This window comes from Cottoperca gobio, chromosome 7 (genome assembly GCF_900634415.1).
Source record: "Cottoperca gobio chromosome 7, fCotGob3.1, whole genome shotgun sequence".
Lineage (NCBI taxonomy): Eukaryota > Metazoa > Chordata > Actinopteri > Perciformes > Bovichtidae > Cottoperca > Cottoperca gobio.
The window spans coordinates 16619235-16637725 of NC_041361.1; the positions used below are offsets into that span (position 1 = coordinate 16619235).

Genomic DNA, 18491 nt, shown 5'->3' on the forward strand with positions numbered 1-18491 from the left:
CGGTTCGATCCCTGGCCCTGCAGTCAACATATCGAAGTGTCCTTGGGCAGGATACCAAACCCCAAATTGTGAGTGTGTGTCAATGTTTATTAGTCCTGATGAGCAGGTGGCACCTTTTTTGGTAACCTCTGTAGCCAGTGTGTGAATGTGTGTGTGAATCGGTCAATGCTGGCTTGTGTTCTTAAGTGTTTGAGTGGTCGCTATGATGTCCATTTAACATTTACCCCAGCGTTGGGATGTAGTCAGGGGACTTTTTTTAAATTAAATAACCTCATATTTTCGGAGAAATGTATAGGAATTTTACTTGAGGAACCAGGGATGTGTGCAATACATGACCGCTCATGTAGCGCCACCAGCAGGTTGACATGTTGGGTTACGAATGAAATGACGACTGAACGGATTGCAATTTATTTAATATTGTCAATTAAATCACTCCCGATACAGAAATATATGGAACTTGTTTTCACTCGATAGCCAGAGGAAAAATGACAGAGGCTGGTAAAGATTGATTGAGTTAAAGTTAAGATATTTTTGTAGTTATGTTGTAAGTTACCCTATCACGGTAAAGCTCTTGAGCTCTATTTCATATCACCACCATCACATCTGACTGATTTTGTGTATTAACATCATGTTGCCTTAACACATGTGAACATTGTGTGTGGTGTGTGTGATGAATGCTTGGGCTTTGTTTATGTGAAGTAGGATAACATGTGGCATTCTTGTCAAGTGCACCATAATAATATCTCGCTTTTTTCCTTGCCCGTGCTCTTTTGGTAGGTTGTTGACTCATCATGAAGGTGACTAAACCTGACTGAGGTGGGACAACACGCTCAGTGGGGTGTGCATCGGGGACCATCAAGTAGTCAGAGCAATTTTAAGTCAAACTGCAGCTCTACCTCAGTACAGAAAATAAAGATTTCGTTTTATGTATGATATGATGTTGAAACAGCGGGTATGATGAAGAGAGGTTTTTTATTTTAGTGTAAATTAATCATAGGAGATCTGCTATTGGCAGCTGCAGACTAAAGATAGTTTCTGGATGTGCCCTTCTTTTGTGTAGAGTGAGTGTAGAGTCTCACCCTCACATGGACAGTCCATGCCTGCTTTTGGTCTTAAAGTCTGATATTGGGCTATATAAATACATTTGATTTGATTTGATTTGAATATTTCGACGTTCAGGCAGAACTATTCCTGATTGTTTATTCTCATTCAGAACAAGGTTCAATAGTCCTCTTTATAGGACCACTTTTGAGTGTCACTGAACTTTACCAGACAAGCTGTTAAGACCACTTCTAAATCTCAGTAAATGTCAGAGCAGGGTCAACATTCAAGAGTAGTATTGAACGTCAATGAGCGTTTACACAGGTGCACTATTACATTTGCTGTTTAGACCACTTTTAAGGGGACCTTCAAAACAGAGTTCAATATAGAGGTCTGAGGCGATATTCACACAACATTGCAAGGCTACAAGTAGCTCCTAACTGGCTGAGTTAGCAAATTACCCAATAAAAGATATGCTACAGTAAACAGTATGTTGAAGATTTGCTTGGTCAACTGTAAAAATAAAAGGAGTTTGAAGCCAAATACAGTCTACTGGACACAGCATATAAAATATTGAAATCTATCTATCCATCTTCTGTATCTGTCCATCTCTCTGTCCGTCCGTCCTTCCAACCAACCAACCAGTGGCTTTTCATATCCCTGAACATCCATATGGAACAACATACCAGTCATTTTCTTTCGGTTGGAGTCTCTTTTATTTTGGCGAACCACGCCCTCCATGTTCAACTAATGGGAATTTTCCTAAGGAGGAGCTTGGATTCAAACATGTATTGATCCATGCATCCATTTATTTGAGAAGTGACTAGAGTTATTTTTACGGCAGCGTCGGACACATTCTCTGCCAAAAGCCGAGGCACCTTCAGAGAAGAAGCTCTGCCAAACAGGAGGACCGGGCAGCTGCTGAGATGTGTTCAGTGTCAGCTACTATTACCAGCCACATAACACACACACACACACACACACACACACACACACACACACACACACACACACACACACACACACACACACACACACTTTAGTGCTGCTTAATTAAATGGAAGTCCATGCATTTTCTGCAAAACTAACAGCATTTTCACTGTCATGTATTTCACAGTCTCTTATTTAGCGCTTTAGTGTGCGTTTGTACATGTCTGTGTGTGTGAAAATACCAGCGAGATAGAATAGTGCAGCTCAACAGTGCAAGTAGTGTGTGATAAAGCTTTTCTATCAGCCACCGAGTCGGTGGTTATTTCATCCGTTCCGCATTTGAGAGTTCTCTCCTTAAACTCAGCAAAGAAGCTCTTGGAGAAGCCAATTTGCAAGGAATTGAATCACTCTTTGGAACACAGAGCGGTCGAGTCCCCAACAAGGAAATCTTCTCGCTGTATCACATACAGGTAGTGTTTAAGAGGCCACCACAGAAAAGGAGCGAGCTCATGCATGTTTAATCAACATTTTCAACGTGCAGTCAAAACAAGCATTTATATTCCTCGAGTCAATATCCAGTGTGCATGTGTGGAGGCTGATCTATGTTTAGCCATGCAAATGTGGGGATTAAAACTTCAGGCAAGGCTGGAGAGCTGGGAAGCACTTGCTTCTAAATTAGTCATTCCCACAGTAATGCTTTCGCAGGCACATGGTGTGCACGTACGCTCACAAACGTGCTCCGACTGGGACCCACTTTTTTGTTGCTGGTCTCTGACAGAATGTAATGTACAATTACTTCAACAAAGCGTTTGATGTCGAGAATAAACTGCGAATCCACTGACTTGCCACGTTTCGATGACAAGCCACCCAGCATTGTGAGTGACGGCCTCTGAATCTGACAAACATCATCACTGAGACATCGCCCATCCACTTCAGCATCAATCAGCCCCAGGCACAAAAAAATGCCCCAAAAAAGCCCATTTGGGTCTTTTCATTGATGTGTTTCCCTCAAAGGTGAGTCATTTATTCTACACCCAGACACTCTCTAATTGGATTGTAAATCTTTGTAGACAATTTATCATACGACCTGCTTCAGAGGTGCTAATGAGGAGCTATTTTAGCTGGATGACATCATCACAAATCACCTCAGGCGCCTCCAGGCTCTGTTTTTTTACCCATTTTGGAGAGTTTCTTCCAGTTGCAAGAGGAATGAAATTTAAATGTTTATGCTTTCCTGGTGTAGGTTCTAAGTTTGTTAAAGGAATGGTCTCTTTCTCTCTCTCTCTCTCTCTCTCTCTCTCTCTCTCTCTCTCTCTCTCTCTCTCTCTCTCTCTCTCTCTCTCTCTCTCTCTCTCTCTCTCTCTCTCTCTCTCTCATCTAAATTACATATTAAGTTAGTCTGTCACCCGGAAATGTTCTGCCATTTGCAGACTAACAATGCATTACTGGAGGCGCTAAGGATGAGTGTGTTTTTTGGATTTGGCATTTGACCATAAGTACTGTGCAATATTCACTTGCTCCCTGTCCTCTTTTAGCTCATTATCAGGGCTATAAAATACGTTGTTGGTCTCGGTTGAAGGATTAAGATCTAATCCCAGACTTTAGAAAAATATGGATGTAGCGACTGTGATGTCATCTCTAGGTTTTTCAAGAAGCATTCTGAAGCTTGGGTTTGGGTTTACCAGTTTTCCACCATTTTACATTTCATGAAGCCAGAAAATCCAAAACAGGAGCCTGGATGACACCCGGCTGTCTCTGAAAGGTTGAAATATCAAACATAGTATTACTTTGAATTGAACAATACATATCAACTAGCTGATAATAGCACAGCCTATCCTAACGACACATAAAACACGTGACTTTGATACAGGACACCTGTGTTTTGTTTGCCCAACCATCCACCTCGACTCCCAGCCTTTGACTTTGCAAAAAGCAGAGATTGTCATACCTCCAAGATTGGAAATAACATTCAGAGAAATTTCAGAGTAGATGGTTCTTTATGCTGTTTGTATTTGTGCACATTCAGCCAAGAAGTCCTCAAAATTAAACGACAAAATACATTTTATACTTTTGCTCAGGTGTGGTTAGGTTTTAATACAATAACATGTTGGTTGGTGTTATAGAAAAATCTTGGTTTGGGTTAAAATAATGACTTTGTTAAGGGTAGGGGACTTATGTTGTCATGGTTAATGTTAGGTTGCCACGGTCTTGGTAAAACGATACCAACGTTGGCTGTCGGTGGCAAAACAGGAAATTAAAAATATCTTCAGTGTTAAAGTTCAACGTTTTGTTGTCCCATCCATCTGTCCTCTGTGTACACTGTGTCTCTCTGAGACATAATTACTACGGCAGCTAGAGGGCTTTGTTAGTTGAACTTAAACAAGTGTAACTCTGGAGCATTTGCTAAAACAGCTGATGCCTTTAGTTTTCCAAAATGGTGTCTATTTAGCATAATCAATTTCTTCCCCTCCTTTTGACTTTATTTTGGAAATAAAGGTGTGTCTGTGAACATAATCCTCTCACCCATGTTGAATATTCATTGTGATCTGGTCATATATATAAGTAGCTTTCTTATTGAGTGTTGCTGCTTTCATAATAACACGTTTAAGAATACTCACTCAATACTTATTGCGGCTCGGGTTAAAAAAACTCCTGATTCGGAGGTAACGTTAAAAGTGCGTTCGGGGGATATGACACGCTTCTTGTAATTGCTGTAAGGACTTTATTGCATCGCCCAGATATGTATCATATAACAGATATACTTTGAAAAACAGCCTATGAGCTTTACGGGTTGAAGGCAGATGGTGGTTCTACTTGATAAGGTGTTAATTAATGTGTCACTTACCATAGCCAAGCGACCTTTAACCCCCATTTCTGCATCTGTTGTGGTGTGAAATTTGTAAAAGGCAATAAAGGCAAAGGCTGGATACTGATGCAACACTATTCAGCTCTTGCTCACCTTACCAGAGTAGGTACTTATTGATGCTCTAGTAAGTTATTTATTGGCTCTATTGATAGTAAAGTAGAACATATGAGTTCAGCTCTCACACACACACATACACACACACACATACACACACATACACACACACACACACACACACACACACACACACACACAAAACATTTTACGTTGGGGCTGTGTCTAAAGCCTATCCCAGCTCACACTGAACAAGATTCAGTCACCCTGCACAGACGCCAAACTATCACAGGGCTGACACGTATATACAGACAACCATTTCAAATCAAATCAAATCCAAATTATTTATATAGCCCAATATCACAAATTATACATTTGTCTCAGTGTGCTTTACAGACTGTACAGCATACGACACCCTCTTTCCTTAGACCCTCGCATCGCACAAGGAAAAACTTCTTAAAAGAAACCCCAAAATTAAAGGGGGAAAAAAGGAAAAAACCTCAGGGTGAGACTGAGGAGGGATCCCTCTACCAGGACGTGCAATAGATGTCGTGTGTACAGGATAAACAACATAGTACAAATACAACATTTGACAGAAATGTTGTATTGAAAAAGAGAAAGTATGGATGAATCCAGGAAAATGTCAAAAAGGCTTCCCGGTGTCCAGCAGGATCAGCGCAGGATCGGCGCAGCAGGCGCAGGCGCAGCAGGCGCAGCAGGCGCAGGCGCAGCGCAGCAGGCGCAGCAGGCGCAGGCGCAGCAGGCGCAAGCAGGCGCAGCAGGCAGCAGGCGCAGCAGCAGGCGCAGCAGGCGCAGGCAGGCGCAGCAGGCGCAGCAGGCGCAGAAGGCGCAGCAGGCGCAGCAGGCGCAGCAGGCGCAGCAGGCGCAGCAGGCGCAGCCACGATTCCTGATCGTAACGTAAACTTTATAAGTGGCAACCTGCCACATGAGACACAGAAACTCCGGGTACCCCGGATGATGAGTTAGTAATAAACATTACATAAATGCATACAGATAGAGAGGGAGAAGAAGAGAGAGGGAGGGGAGGACAGAGGAAGAGGAGGAGAGCAGGGAGGTGTCCCCCGGCAGTCTAAGCCTATAGCAGCATAACTAGGGGCTGATCCAAGGCAAACCTGAGCCAGCCCTAACTATAAGCTTTATCAAAAAGGAAAGTCTTTAGCCTGCTCTTAAATGTGGAGAGGGTGTCTGCCTCCCAAACACAAACTGGAAGCTGGTTCCATTTGCACTCATGGACAAGTTTTAAGTTCCCAATTTATGTGTAAACACAAAGAGAAGTCCTCAAAAAAAGGTCCCATGCTGAAGCCGCAAATACTAAACCAGGACACATGTGCGCTCTGTTAGGACTCCAAGAGATGACCCTGGATGGGCGTAGAAATTAAGAAAGGTTTACTCGGGCCACAGACAGAGACTCTGCTGTCTGTGGAGTCCGTCATGGAAATCGATGCCAGGACAACAATGTCAGAAAAGCAACGTCATAGAGTGGAAAGGCAGATGATGTTTTCCCTACAGAGTACTGATGGCAAGATGGAAGAACTGACCAACTTTACCATCTCCGTTAACAGTGCACAGCTACAGCTAGTCTGTTGGTGAGATATTGTTTGTCTCTTTGCTTGACTTCTCTGAGGAGGAGGATGAAAAAACAAGGAAGAGAAGCTGTTCAAAATAACCTTTTTTGTTTGTTCTTTGCTGGGATGGTTCTTTACTGGAGAGCGCACGCTTCCCACTTTCCATGCAGCTAACCCATTTCTTAGACCTGGTTTATATGAATTGTGCAATTTTACCGGGCAGGACCCGGCAGGACCCTGCACGACCCTTTGTTAGAGAAGCATGACCAAGCTAATACTTAATAAGTTGCCTGGTGCAAAACATTTTGCAACACAAGTTGTTGAACTGAACTTCTAGGGTTGTTCAAAGCTGCTCTGGAGAGAATCCCGATCAGCAATGATCAGATGAAGAAGTGTGAGGAGGAAATGTGTTTGAGTCTGTCAGGACTTTTTCTGGTGCAGCCCCAAACCAACTGGTAGCCGGAGTTGCTGTACAACTTCATGAAATGAAGTATGAACTATAACTTTGAGGAGGACAGTATATTAGTTATCTCAAAGCCCTGTCCACACCTGTTTCAGCTGCCACTCATAAATGGTCCCTCCACTCCACAACAGAAAACCAAGGAGCTAATCAACTTTGACGGCACTGTCTGAACTTGGTGGTGGCGGAGTCTTTGATGGGAGCAGTGATTAATCTCACCACACTAAAGTATCTCCCTGGCAGCTGTTGGCATGTGTCGTCCACCCCATTGATCGGCCCGTCTGTACAGGCAGGGCTGCATAATTCTATTTAATGTATGAGGAGCGAGGGGGGGGCTCCGGGCCTGTCACAGTCAGTGCGGACCCATCCAACTGGCCTCTTGCTAATGCGGCCTGCCAGGTCTCCCCGAGGACACAGCCTGGCTTTAGGGAGCACGCAGGAGAACTCATTCTGCCCATGCCGATTCGTCAAACAGGAGAGGAGAACTGTATCTCCAGGTGATCCCTAAAAACACCCAGACAGCATGAGAGGGAAAGCAAGGGCCAGACAGAAAGAATATGACGACCCAGAGATGGAGAGGGAAGGAGAGAGATGCTTCTGATCAAAAGATGTTAAAGATCGTTAAATGGAAAAAAACACAAACTGGCTGCTTAGGGAAATTAACATTTGTGTTCTCTTCGATAAAAGAGAGAGTATGTGTGTGTGTGTGTGTGTGTGTGTGTGTGTGTGTGTGTGTGTGTGTGTGTGTGTGTGTGTGTGTGTGTGTCGGTCCATTAGATTGTTGCTGCAGCACTTTGGTAAAACCCGGGGAAACAGTGTATCACATGGCTGTGTTCCAGCATTTAAAAAATGTAACTGACAGTTCTTGTTAGTTTTGATCACTAGTTACATCACCAGCACGAACAAAATACCTGTATTTGTATGGAGGATCTTGTCTGAATTATTTTCAGCCATGTTCCCATATCTCAGCAATTACTTAATTGTTATTATTTTCGATAGGAATCATGCCCAAAGCTTCAAATATATGATTAAAGTTGTAATAAATTGCAATTATCCTTTCAGACATTATAACACTGATCAATCAAAAGCAAATTGGATACTGGTGATAGCATAAATGTTAACCTCAAACATAAAATACTAGCTTGAATTAGTCATTAGCGCAAAGCAGTGTTTTAAACAGCAGGAAACACGCTTCAGGATATGAGAATTAGGACATTGACAAATCAGAAACTTCACATTTAGGCTAAACAGCCCTGAGCAGTGCTTTAAACTAAATAATATAAAGTTATTAGAATTGATCCTTTTCAGACCTTGAGCTATATTATATTTCACAGAAAACCATTTAATAGTTGTCAAAATATTTCACTCTGAATTACAAATGTCAACCTCATGGTGGTGCTGGAGGAAGGGAAGGAATCACCAAGGTCAGTAGGATTCATCCTCTGGGAATATGAATGTCTGACTAAACTCATGACAATCCATCTGGTAGTTGGGTAGTAGAGCTGTGCTTAGGCCTTAGTACTTATACTTAGTTTATATCCTCACAATTACAAGTTTAACATGCTGATTTATTTATTTTAGTCCTGTTTTCCATCTCAGTTTGTCGTGTAAGCATGCTAACATGTGTTATTAGCACTAAACATAAAGTACAGCTGAAGTCGATGGGAATGTCATTCGTTTTGTAGGTATTTTAGTCATAAACCAAAGTATTGGACACTTTTAAATTTTGACCAGATGATGTGCGAGATGAAAATAATCTCCAAGGTGATTACAGATCATCCTGTAGGGGTAACACATCTCTGTACCAAATGTCATGGCAACCTGTTGTCAAAACATTTCAACGTTGTGGTGATGCCTGGGGAAAAGTGAAGGATCGTCAAAAGAGAGTTCATCCTCTTCCATTCAGTAGTTCTTGAGATATTTCACTCAATCAAAATGATGAACCGACAGACCAACATTGCCATCCATAGAGACACATGGCTAAAATGGTCACAAATAAGACAAAAAACTAAGTAATGAAACTCATAATGAAAGAATTATACTAGGTGCTAGAGATGCCAATGGTTTTTTTTATGTGTGCTGGTGGGATCAGGTCGTAACTTTGAGCGAATGTTAAACATGATTCTTCACCCAGCCTGTGAAAATTGTGAAGTGAATACTAAACAAACGGGCTGTGCACACAAAGCTTTAATCAATGCTATTATTAATGGTTGACTGCTCTAGATAGGAATAAAAGCTGGCAGAGAAGACATTTCACACCTTAATCAGGTAGAAAAATACCAATTGCAGCACTTATGGTTCTCCCTACAAACATGTCACTGCTCATTTTGGAGCTTTTTATCCAGACGGACCATAGCGCCGGCGTTATTCTTTTCATTAAAGTAATAAATAGTGCTTTAGAGCCAATGACTGGATCATAATGACCATCATAATGTTGACAGTAACATAACACGGTATCATATACACAGATGTTTGGCACCAATTTCTTTTTTGACCCCAGATGGACTCCTGCTTGATCACATTTGGACCCATGAAGAGATACTTACAAAAACAAATTGATCAAACTGGAAGAATTATGGAAGAAGAACTATATTGATATTTCACTTATAATATTTGAGATAATATATGCACACCATAGCCGAAAAAGAACAGCATCGTATACCCTTGAATATATTTATTAAATAATTAAATGAGGATTAATATCCTGGGGTAGTCTTATCATCTGCTTACACCCATGTACATACAATTGTAAATATGGAGACAATTATTACAGTTTTTTAAAGATTCTGTATCAATCAAACCATGACCATTATAACCATTAAAGGAGGCTGCCAGTACCAGACCATAAACGGAACAAGTCTCATGTTTAAACCAGGTTTTATAAGGAATAGCTCTGGTTTATTACAGCCTTGGTCTGAATTTTTGTAGTTTTAAGATAACTTTTCACTCAACAAAAGTTCATTTCTGAGATCTAGGAACGAGTCTGCAACATACAAGCCAGCTTCCTGGTTGAACTTTACCTGCTGTAGCTGAGCCTCTTTGCATTTTTCTAAAGTTTTTGGTTTTTACCTCCAAATAAACTGGTTTATGGCTCGTTTTCAACCTCTCAGAACATCTTTGTAGTGATGTCGCCTTGTTCCAAGATCTCAGCAGTTTACTCTGATAGGGTTGATGGCCAAAACTATCAAAATAAGAGCATGGTTGTAATAAAATGGAGTTAAGAGGCATCCACCCTAAAAACAATAACTATAACAATAAATATAAATACAAGGATGTGAGCATCCACACTGATGAACGGTGCCAGGCACTATGAATATTGATGATCAGCGCCAAAGAACATTTGACAGTATGTCTCTGGTAAAACTAGGTTTTTATGTAGAAGTTGCAGCCTGATATTGCGTTGTATAAGTGTTTAATAAGGCATAGATAGATAGATAGATAGATAGATAGATAGATAGATAGATAGATAGATAGATAGATAGATAGATAGATAGATAGATAGATAGATAGATAGATGCTGAGAGCCATGGCCTCAGATTTTGAGGTGCTGATCTCATCGCTGCTCTTTGCAGATGATGTGGTCCTTATGGCATCATCGGTCTGTGACCTTCAACAGTCACTAGATCGGTTCGCAGCTGAGTGTGAAGCGGTTGGGATGAGGATCAGCACCTCAAGACTAAGAAAATTGTTGAAAAATTGTTGAGAAGCAAGCAGAGAGTTGGATGGATTTTGATTGGCTGACAGTGTTTCTATCTATTTATAGTTTTCTACACAGTTATTGATTTTGTTGTGGATAACCCTTATATATCCGTAGCAAATATTTTTTTTATTTTTTTTACTGGAGATCACTTCTTTATCTTAAGTGTTTTCCGGTGAACGTGACTTTTTTATGATAATAATAAGATTATGAGAATCGCAGGTTTGGTTTTTGGGCCGTCAGACTAAGATAACGGTTTAATATTCTTGCGATACCAGCTCAATCGTCTGATAACTCCATAATAAATGACCGTAATAACTGTAATATTAAGTCTGCTTGCTATTCATCTGGCACTCATGCTTCCTTTTCTCCGTGCGATGAGATTGCATCAAAGACTTGTAAAAACAATTGCTCAATATCTCAAGATAACATTAGAGTTAGATTGTTAATAATGGACGGATGAAGTTTGATGTATTTTCGCCCGTGGTATTTTGTTTAAATGATGTAGTAACATTAATGTATCAACTTAAACAAGAGGATTATTTATTGATTCAAATGCTGACTAAGCATAGCAACTTTATAACGAGCATGTTATTTGATTTGACAAATACATACCGAACCCAGCTTGAATTCATAATCAAATCTTTTTATTTTGTGCTCTTTTGCCCTGGTCGCTGTGTGACCTCCCCTCGGACTTACTTCCAAGAAACTCCCTACAGCACAGGCCCATGTTGTTTTACATTTTATTAATAGCAACATCAGAGTACTAAATGTACAGAGGACGAATCCAATGAGAATCGCATTTACAGTGCTTGCAAATACAGAGCTTAGTAGTACAAGAGTAACCAAATCAAAGTCACCTGGAAATCGAAACGTTTACCAATAACTACAAAAGGAAGAGATGTGGTTCATAGGACACAAAATAAAAGTTTTACAACATTTAGCCGTCACAGAGACAGACTGGAGTCCCTTTTGTGGAGGTGTTTTGTGTGTGTATGTGTGTTTGTATATACTATAGTCTTATACAAAAGTTAACAGAGGTACTCATTGATATATTAAACACAAATATAAAAAGTTTAAGAGTCACAAAGTACAAACTCTTCATTTTTATGGCGACAACACAACTCGAGTCAGGTTCTTCATGGTAGGTATGGATTGTGATTGTAAGTCAGCTTCGATGAACAGACCACTGTGTGCCCACATGTGAAAAGACCTCCCCCGTTCCCAAAACAAAAAGAAAAAACATCCTATACAACTTCCTCAGCCCTCAACAATTTTAACTGTTCGTATTATATTTAAGGTATTTTTGGACACTTCCATCCACTCTGATTTTGATCAACTCTCAGGGAGCAACAGATCTATATCTTCCAAGTTTCCAGGCCTACACTTTGTTCTGAAGGCGTTGTGCAACGTCAAACAGCAGATTTGGGTCACGCAGCCCGTCTCCATCCAGCAGGGGGATTAAGGGAGAATTGAGATGTTGCAAACAAAGGGTTGTTTTTTTTCAAGTCTTTGAATGTATTGATACGCACCGACAGTGCCTTAGCTCTTGAGTATAGAAAAGTAAAAACATGACCCGAGAGGAGTCGGAGCCCTCCGCTTTACAGTAAGCGCACAGTACGTGATTTTCTGAAACGATGAGCAGAAGCAGAGTGAGGGGCTATAGTTTTCTGACAGCTAAAACAATGGATTCAGTAAGATACATACCAGTCTGTAAAGATGACCCTTTCCTCTGAGTTTAACTTTTCATTGCCAGATCAAATATTTTCTTCTTCTCGCTGAGTCTCACGATGCTGTTACCTATCGACTTCTATTTTAAATTAAATTCACCGCCACTTCACCACTAAAGCCGGCTGTGAAACATGTTTGAACATGGATCAGACGCCCAAATGCCACGATTCAGAAGAGTCCACACCTGGATTCCTCTACTCTCGCGAATGCTTCCCGTGATATGGAAAAACCTCGGCCTTGGAAATGTTCAGCCAACAACTAATTCAGACACGTATGTCAATAGGTTCCACTCTGTATGTCTGCCATGCAGAGGAATTGCAGTCTCTGCACATGAGTGTGCAGCACATCCTTCATCTTGACGGGAAACCCCTCGCTGATTGATAGCTTGTTTGCGCTGAAGGGAGCATAGGTTTCATGGGCTGCTGAAGACACAGAAATGGGAGTTGCAAAATATTCATTCGTTGTGAAAAAGGCATGTCAAGTGGTGTCTGTTTAGGACTTTTTTTTACAAGCATCCCCTCTCCTCCTTTCCTCCTGCTTTAGCCTGCACTGCTCTCAGATAATGTTTCCTGAATCAAATCTGACCAGCGGAGTGGAATCATTTTCCTCCCTCTTAGCTATAATGCATCGCTCTCATCAGCTTTCCTGAAATATAAACTGAAAAGGCAAGAACGCAGAAGAAGAATGCATTTCCTTACATATCAGTTTGATTTCAGACGGAGGTAAAAAGGAGGAAGGGTGATGTATGCCTATGTCTATAGATCGCCTGTTTTAAATATATATCATAGCTGCAGGTTCCATCTTTCCTTGTCTAAAAGTCCTTCAGGAATGCAAAGTGAATTGCTTTTAGCCGGCAGCTCCCTGTGGTTTTAATGAGAGATGCTACCAATGCAAACACGCTTTCCAAGGCTAACTGAAGTTAAACCCTATAATCTCTTTTCCACACAGTATGAAACACGGAGAGAAATTCCAAATGTCAAAGTTTTCCTGTTAAATAATTAGATTTTTGAAGGTCGTGTAGGTCTTACGTGATGGTTATTAGCGTGGTATAACACTTCTACCATTTTCAGTAATTGACATTATACAATTATCAGATAGTGTTAGTAGTAAAGAAACTTGACAACCACAGATACCTTCTTTGATGAACAATTTGCACTCAAAGAACCAGCATGGTTACAAATGGTCAACAGCCCACATTTTTAAATGGTGTGTAATAAGGAACTACTTCAGGACTCTTCAGCACAGATCTCTCACATCTTCAGTATTTAAGTTTAAAGCATAATTTGTGTTTAGTACAACTTGGGTCTTGTTTTCTTACCTCTTTTTGGCCATCATTGCTGTCAGGCATAATAACATTATATTCATCCAAGTTCAATGTTAAGACAAAATAAAGGTGAATTGTAAAATGAGTAAACAAACTGTCCATTTAAAACATCCACTACCCGTTACAGACTTTAGGGATTAGCCTTGACTAGATCATAGATTTTATAGAATATGGTCATATGAAGGAACCCACCTGTCACTCAAAGCGGTCACGCCCCCAATAATGCTTAACTTTAAGCCTTAATATGATTAAAACGGGTGAGTTATATACAAATGTAACCACGCACAGTTGTTATGAATAGGGAAATTAGCTTTAGAGAACAAAACCGTTTTTTTGTACTAGGATGTAAACGTGTTTTGTTCTGCTGCAATGTTGGCCATTTTAACATGGGGCTTGCCGTACACAGTTTTGCGATTGAGTTTTACCCCGTTGGACTTAATTTTAGCGGTGTCAACGTGTTCCCAGATTCACGACAGCTATTCTAGCGGCTGCGTGAACACAGTGGTGTTTCGAGCTAAATGCTAACGTCATCATGCTAACTTGCTCACAATGACAATACTGTGTGTTGCTCTGTGCGTGTTAGCATGCAAGTCAAGAAGAAGTCAATAAGATTATTCCTGTGGGCACCTTGGATGTCGCTACCAAACTTCATGGCACTCCATCAAATACATATTTCAATCTGCACCAAAGTAGTGTAGTGACGGATGTCGAGGATAAAATTAAGGCCCAAGTTGAAATAAACCATAAGTATCCCCTAAAAATGAAAGAGAATGGCTTCCTACATCATTGTGCGCAACGCTGATCTTGACATGTTCTAACCAGCTCAATTTAGCAGTTGCTTCAAAGCGTACTGAACACGCTATCTTCCTTTCACAACTCTTTCTTTAGACGTCCTTCCCTGATTATTTCATGAATCATAAATGCTCAAATGAGTTAGATTTCGCAGTCGTTACAATAAGTATGTGGCAAACCGTACATTTCTGGGGCAGTTGTAGCAATATGTATATACAAATACAAAATGAATGAAACGAATGAATGTGAATCAGTCTAGATCAAGTTTAGTTGGTTTCTTGGCAGCTACTGTTGGATTTACACTGTTTTTGTTTGTTTTATTCATGTGACGAAACACTCACTATTAGAATTCATGTAGAAATTATGTTTAGGAACAGAAAGTCATGGGTTTACCAGCCAACCATGAACACAGCAAAAAAAAAGAAGAAGATATGATCACAACACCTCTTCGAACCCACTTTCAGACATTCCACCTGGAAATCACTCCCCAGTCTCTGAACTATTGCAGCGTCTACTGAAGTATTATACTGGTTAGCTAAAGATATAATACAAGTACTGCTTCAAAGTGCAGGTAGGAAGCTTGGCACAAGGTTAGTTTTGTGTTTTAAAAGAAATACTGTAGTTACACATGTAAACAAAGACACTATCCCCGACCTAGCTGAAACCTTCCCAAAAACGGGAGAGGTCCTGAAAAATAGAACACACCTGTACACAAATAGAAGCAAATATATAGAAAATACATTTACACGTGTATAATATACAGTAAATTTTCGTAACCCTCTGACTAATAAGATAACACTCTTCATTCAAAAAAATATATGTTATGTCAAAGAAGCAACTCCGCAGCCTGACACACACGTGAGGCTGAATTGGTATGGGTCATTCATGAGAGTGGTTTTCATGTTGTGAATGGGCAAAAGCAGGAGTTTTTGCACCACAGTGTTTATCCCAGGCCGTGTTGGCACCTCCTGAATGGCTCACATTTACAGATACTGATCTCACAGGGACAACCTGTTTTTCTTGAATTCTTTAAAGGCCCTGTCACACATATCCGTATGACAGAAACGTATGCTGGCGCATACGAAATATAGGTTGATATAAATTAAGGGTAAGTTGTGATCGTTTGACGCAGACGTTACGCTGAACACGCCAGACACACACAGTTCCGTATGGCAGAAACATGCCGGCGTATATGAAAAGTAGCTCAAAATGTGTCAGAGTCCAAATACGTCCAAATTATTATACGTATGTCAAACATTGATAGCGTATCACTTACTTATTTAAAACGTATCAGAGCGTCTGGACAACGGAGCTGGAAAAGTGCCATCTGGTTCACGTCATGCTGATGCTGGAGAACGGCTAACATGCTGAACGCTAGCTGTACTGTAGAAACACGTTTAATAAGTTACTCCGTCGTCAGGCATCATCTTAACATAGGGTAGGAATAGGGTATCCACTCGTTATCAATACATTGGCTGTAGGGTTCACCGTCAGCCGACGTAGCCTATATCTAACGTTCCTCTAACGTAGTGACGTAAGTATTCACGTAGGTATTTACGTACTATATTTACGTAGGTAAATATTCACCTACGTATTCCGTATTCACGTATGTCTAACGTCACGTAACGTCTGCATATCTTATGAAGCACACGAAGGGTACGTCCGGTAATTTTGAACATGCTCAAAACATCAGCGTTCAACAACGCACCCCAGCGTAACACAGTGAGCTCTTAACGAATACTACTTATACCTTACCTTATATCAACGTAAACCAGCGTGTTGCCGATATTTTGTATACACCATATTTTTGTATACGTTATGCATCCGTTGGGTATTCGTCTGATACATTTTGTATCAGTAAGTGATATGATATCAATAGGTTAGACATGCGTATCTGTATATGTTCACTATTGCCGATCCGATGAAAAGTTGGACGTATTTGGCATACGTTTCTGCCATACGGATATGTGTGACAGGGCCTTAAGGAAGTGAATACAAGCCTGAAAACAACCTAAGCGAATTACCGGAGATCCACTGTTGACGCGCAATAAAAATCCACCTTTTAAATCTGTACATATTGCTGTCTGCTGCCAAAAAACGTTTACAATTACAGAATTGTATTTGTGCTTTGTACAAACCCACAGCACAATAAAAGGTAGATTCAAAGGTGGCTTCCTCAAAAGCTTTGTAGCACAAAGGTAATCCATCTTTCAGAGCTTGAGGTTGATAATAAAATTATTGGGACTAGACTCTCAGGAGAGATTTACTGTCCTTTCTGACAATGGAGTTCCCTCACCTTGACATGAAAGATAGTTTAAAGCAATTTGGTAGCAGATGATTGGCTTGTCATAATCCCCTTACTTCAACAATACACTGACGGAGTGTTTTGGGTCTTTGTAAGAACAAAATTAACTTCTTTCTCATAAGTCTGTATCGTGTTTTCGCTCTGCTGCCTGCGGCACAAATTAAAACAATCTGCTTGTGCACAACCCCCGACTTCCTGGCTGTGGAAGATGAAATTCTGATTTGCTAGAAATATTGTCCTTAAGTGTGGATCTGGCTCCGGAGAGAGCTAACTGACCCCTACCACCCATTCGGTGAGGGAATCCCTTCCTGTTTGTATTTAAAACCCACGGCGCAGATCATTTTCATCCTGAGGGGCACTTTGTTCACAGCTTCTTGTTTATAGTTGAAAAACGCAGGATCATTTTATTACAAATTGGTTAATGTTCTTCTTAACTTTCTGACTATAATCACAACTTTTTAGGCTTCAAAAAATATTTATCAAAAGCGAATCTGGCATGGGGATAATAATTGACTCTGTGGATGGATTAATTTTTCAATCTCCCTTTTTATGCAAATTATCACATGAATGATTTGAGTTTGAGGCTAAAATTGAATCTATTCCACACTAAATAATAACACGTACCCTTAGAATTTATCCCAAACAGCTGCTGAAACTGAGACCAACATAAAGTGTGCAAGAGAGCTAGACAGACCTGAGGCAGTATGAATGTCCTGCCCAGCTCCATGCAGTCTGTTGTGGCTGTCCTTACTCAATCTATTCATGAATTTGCTGCTATGGGATTTGCTCCTGCTCCACAGAAACCTTTTGTTCGTTTTTGCATTAAGCCAAATCAGGTACAAATCTTACATAATAAGCAATTGGAGCGGGCGTTGGATTGGCTTGCACCAGGTGTATTCAGACAGTTTCCTTTCTTCTAATCTCAGCTCGGGTGTATTTAATTAACAGTACTGAATCCCAGGTACTTCGGACCTCCACTGTTCGGGCTGTGGCAGACTCTACTGTGTAAAAAAATAGACATAACTATTCTGTTTTTAAAATGGGACCTATAGAAACCATGTTTTAAAATCAACTGTTCACTAAAGCATATACCGTTTCTTTTTTTTCTTTTCCCTCTTCTCTCTTCCAAACTAATATAACAGTGCTTCATATAAATATCTTTTTAGACTCTTTTGTGACACATTTCTTAAAACTATTTAAAAACATATTCAAATACATTTGTAGCATTTTTTATCTTTCAGATTTCTTAAAAAAACAAAAAAAAATGTAGTTGGAGTCGATACAGGGTTAATATAGCGCTCTTTGTTTAGTCCATCAGTTGTTGTTGAAACTTCCTTTTATCCAGGTTGTGGCACATAGTGGCATTATTGGCACATTGTTCAGAATTACAGTTCATCTTCCACCCACAGCAGCTCCTTGGGTTTCCTTTTTTTCAGATGTTAAATGTTTTCCTTGAGACCTCTGTGACGTCCACAGTCTTGTCCCACACATCCTGTAAATATACCTATATATAATCTATAGCTAAATGACTGTACGTTCCTGGAACTGTGGAGTGGCAGCGTTGTGGCTGCTCTGCTTGTCATCTCTAGAAAAATAAATATCTTCACCAGTGTCCAAAGAGTGATCGCACTATTTTACAAAAGAAGCTGTTTTGTGTGTTTCTTGTTTCCAACTGGATCCTGTGGAGAACAAAATCACAATTATT

The 18491-nt window shown here is 40.4% G+C and overlaps 1 protein-coding gene across 1 annotated transcript in view; it reads right to left on the minus strand.

Moving 5' to 3' along the window:
• Positions 1–16366: 16366 nt before the first annotated feature.
• Positions 16367–18491, minus strand: part of ajap1 (adherens junctions associated protein 1) — a 42481-nt gene continuing 40356 nt past the window's right edge. Inside the window, exon 6 of the mRNA XM_029434919.1 lies at positions 16367–18465. The gene's annotated coding sequence lies outside the window, so the exon portion shown is untranslated. The remainder of the gene's footprint in view (positions 18466–18491) is intronic.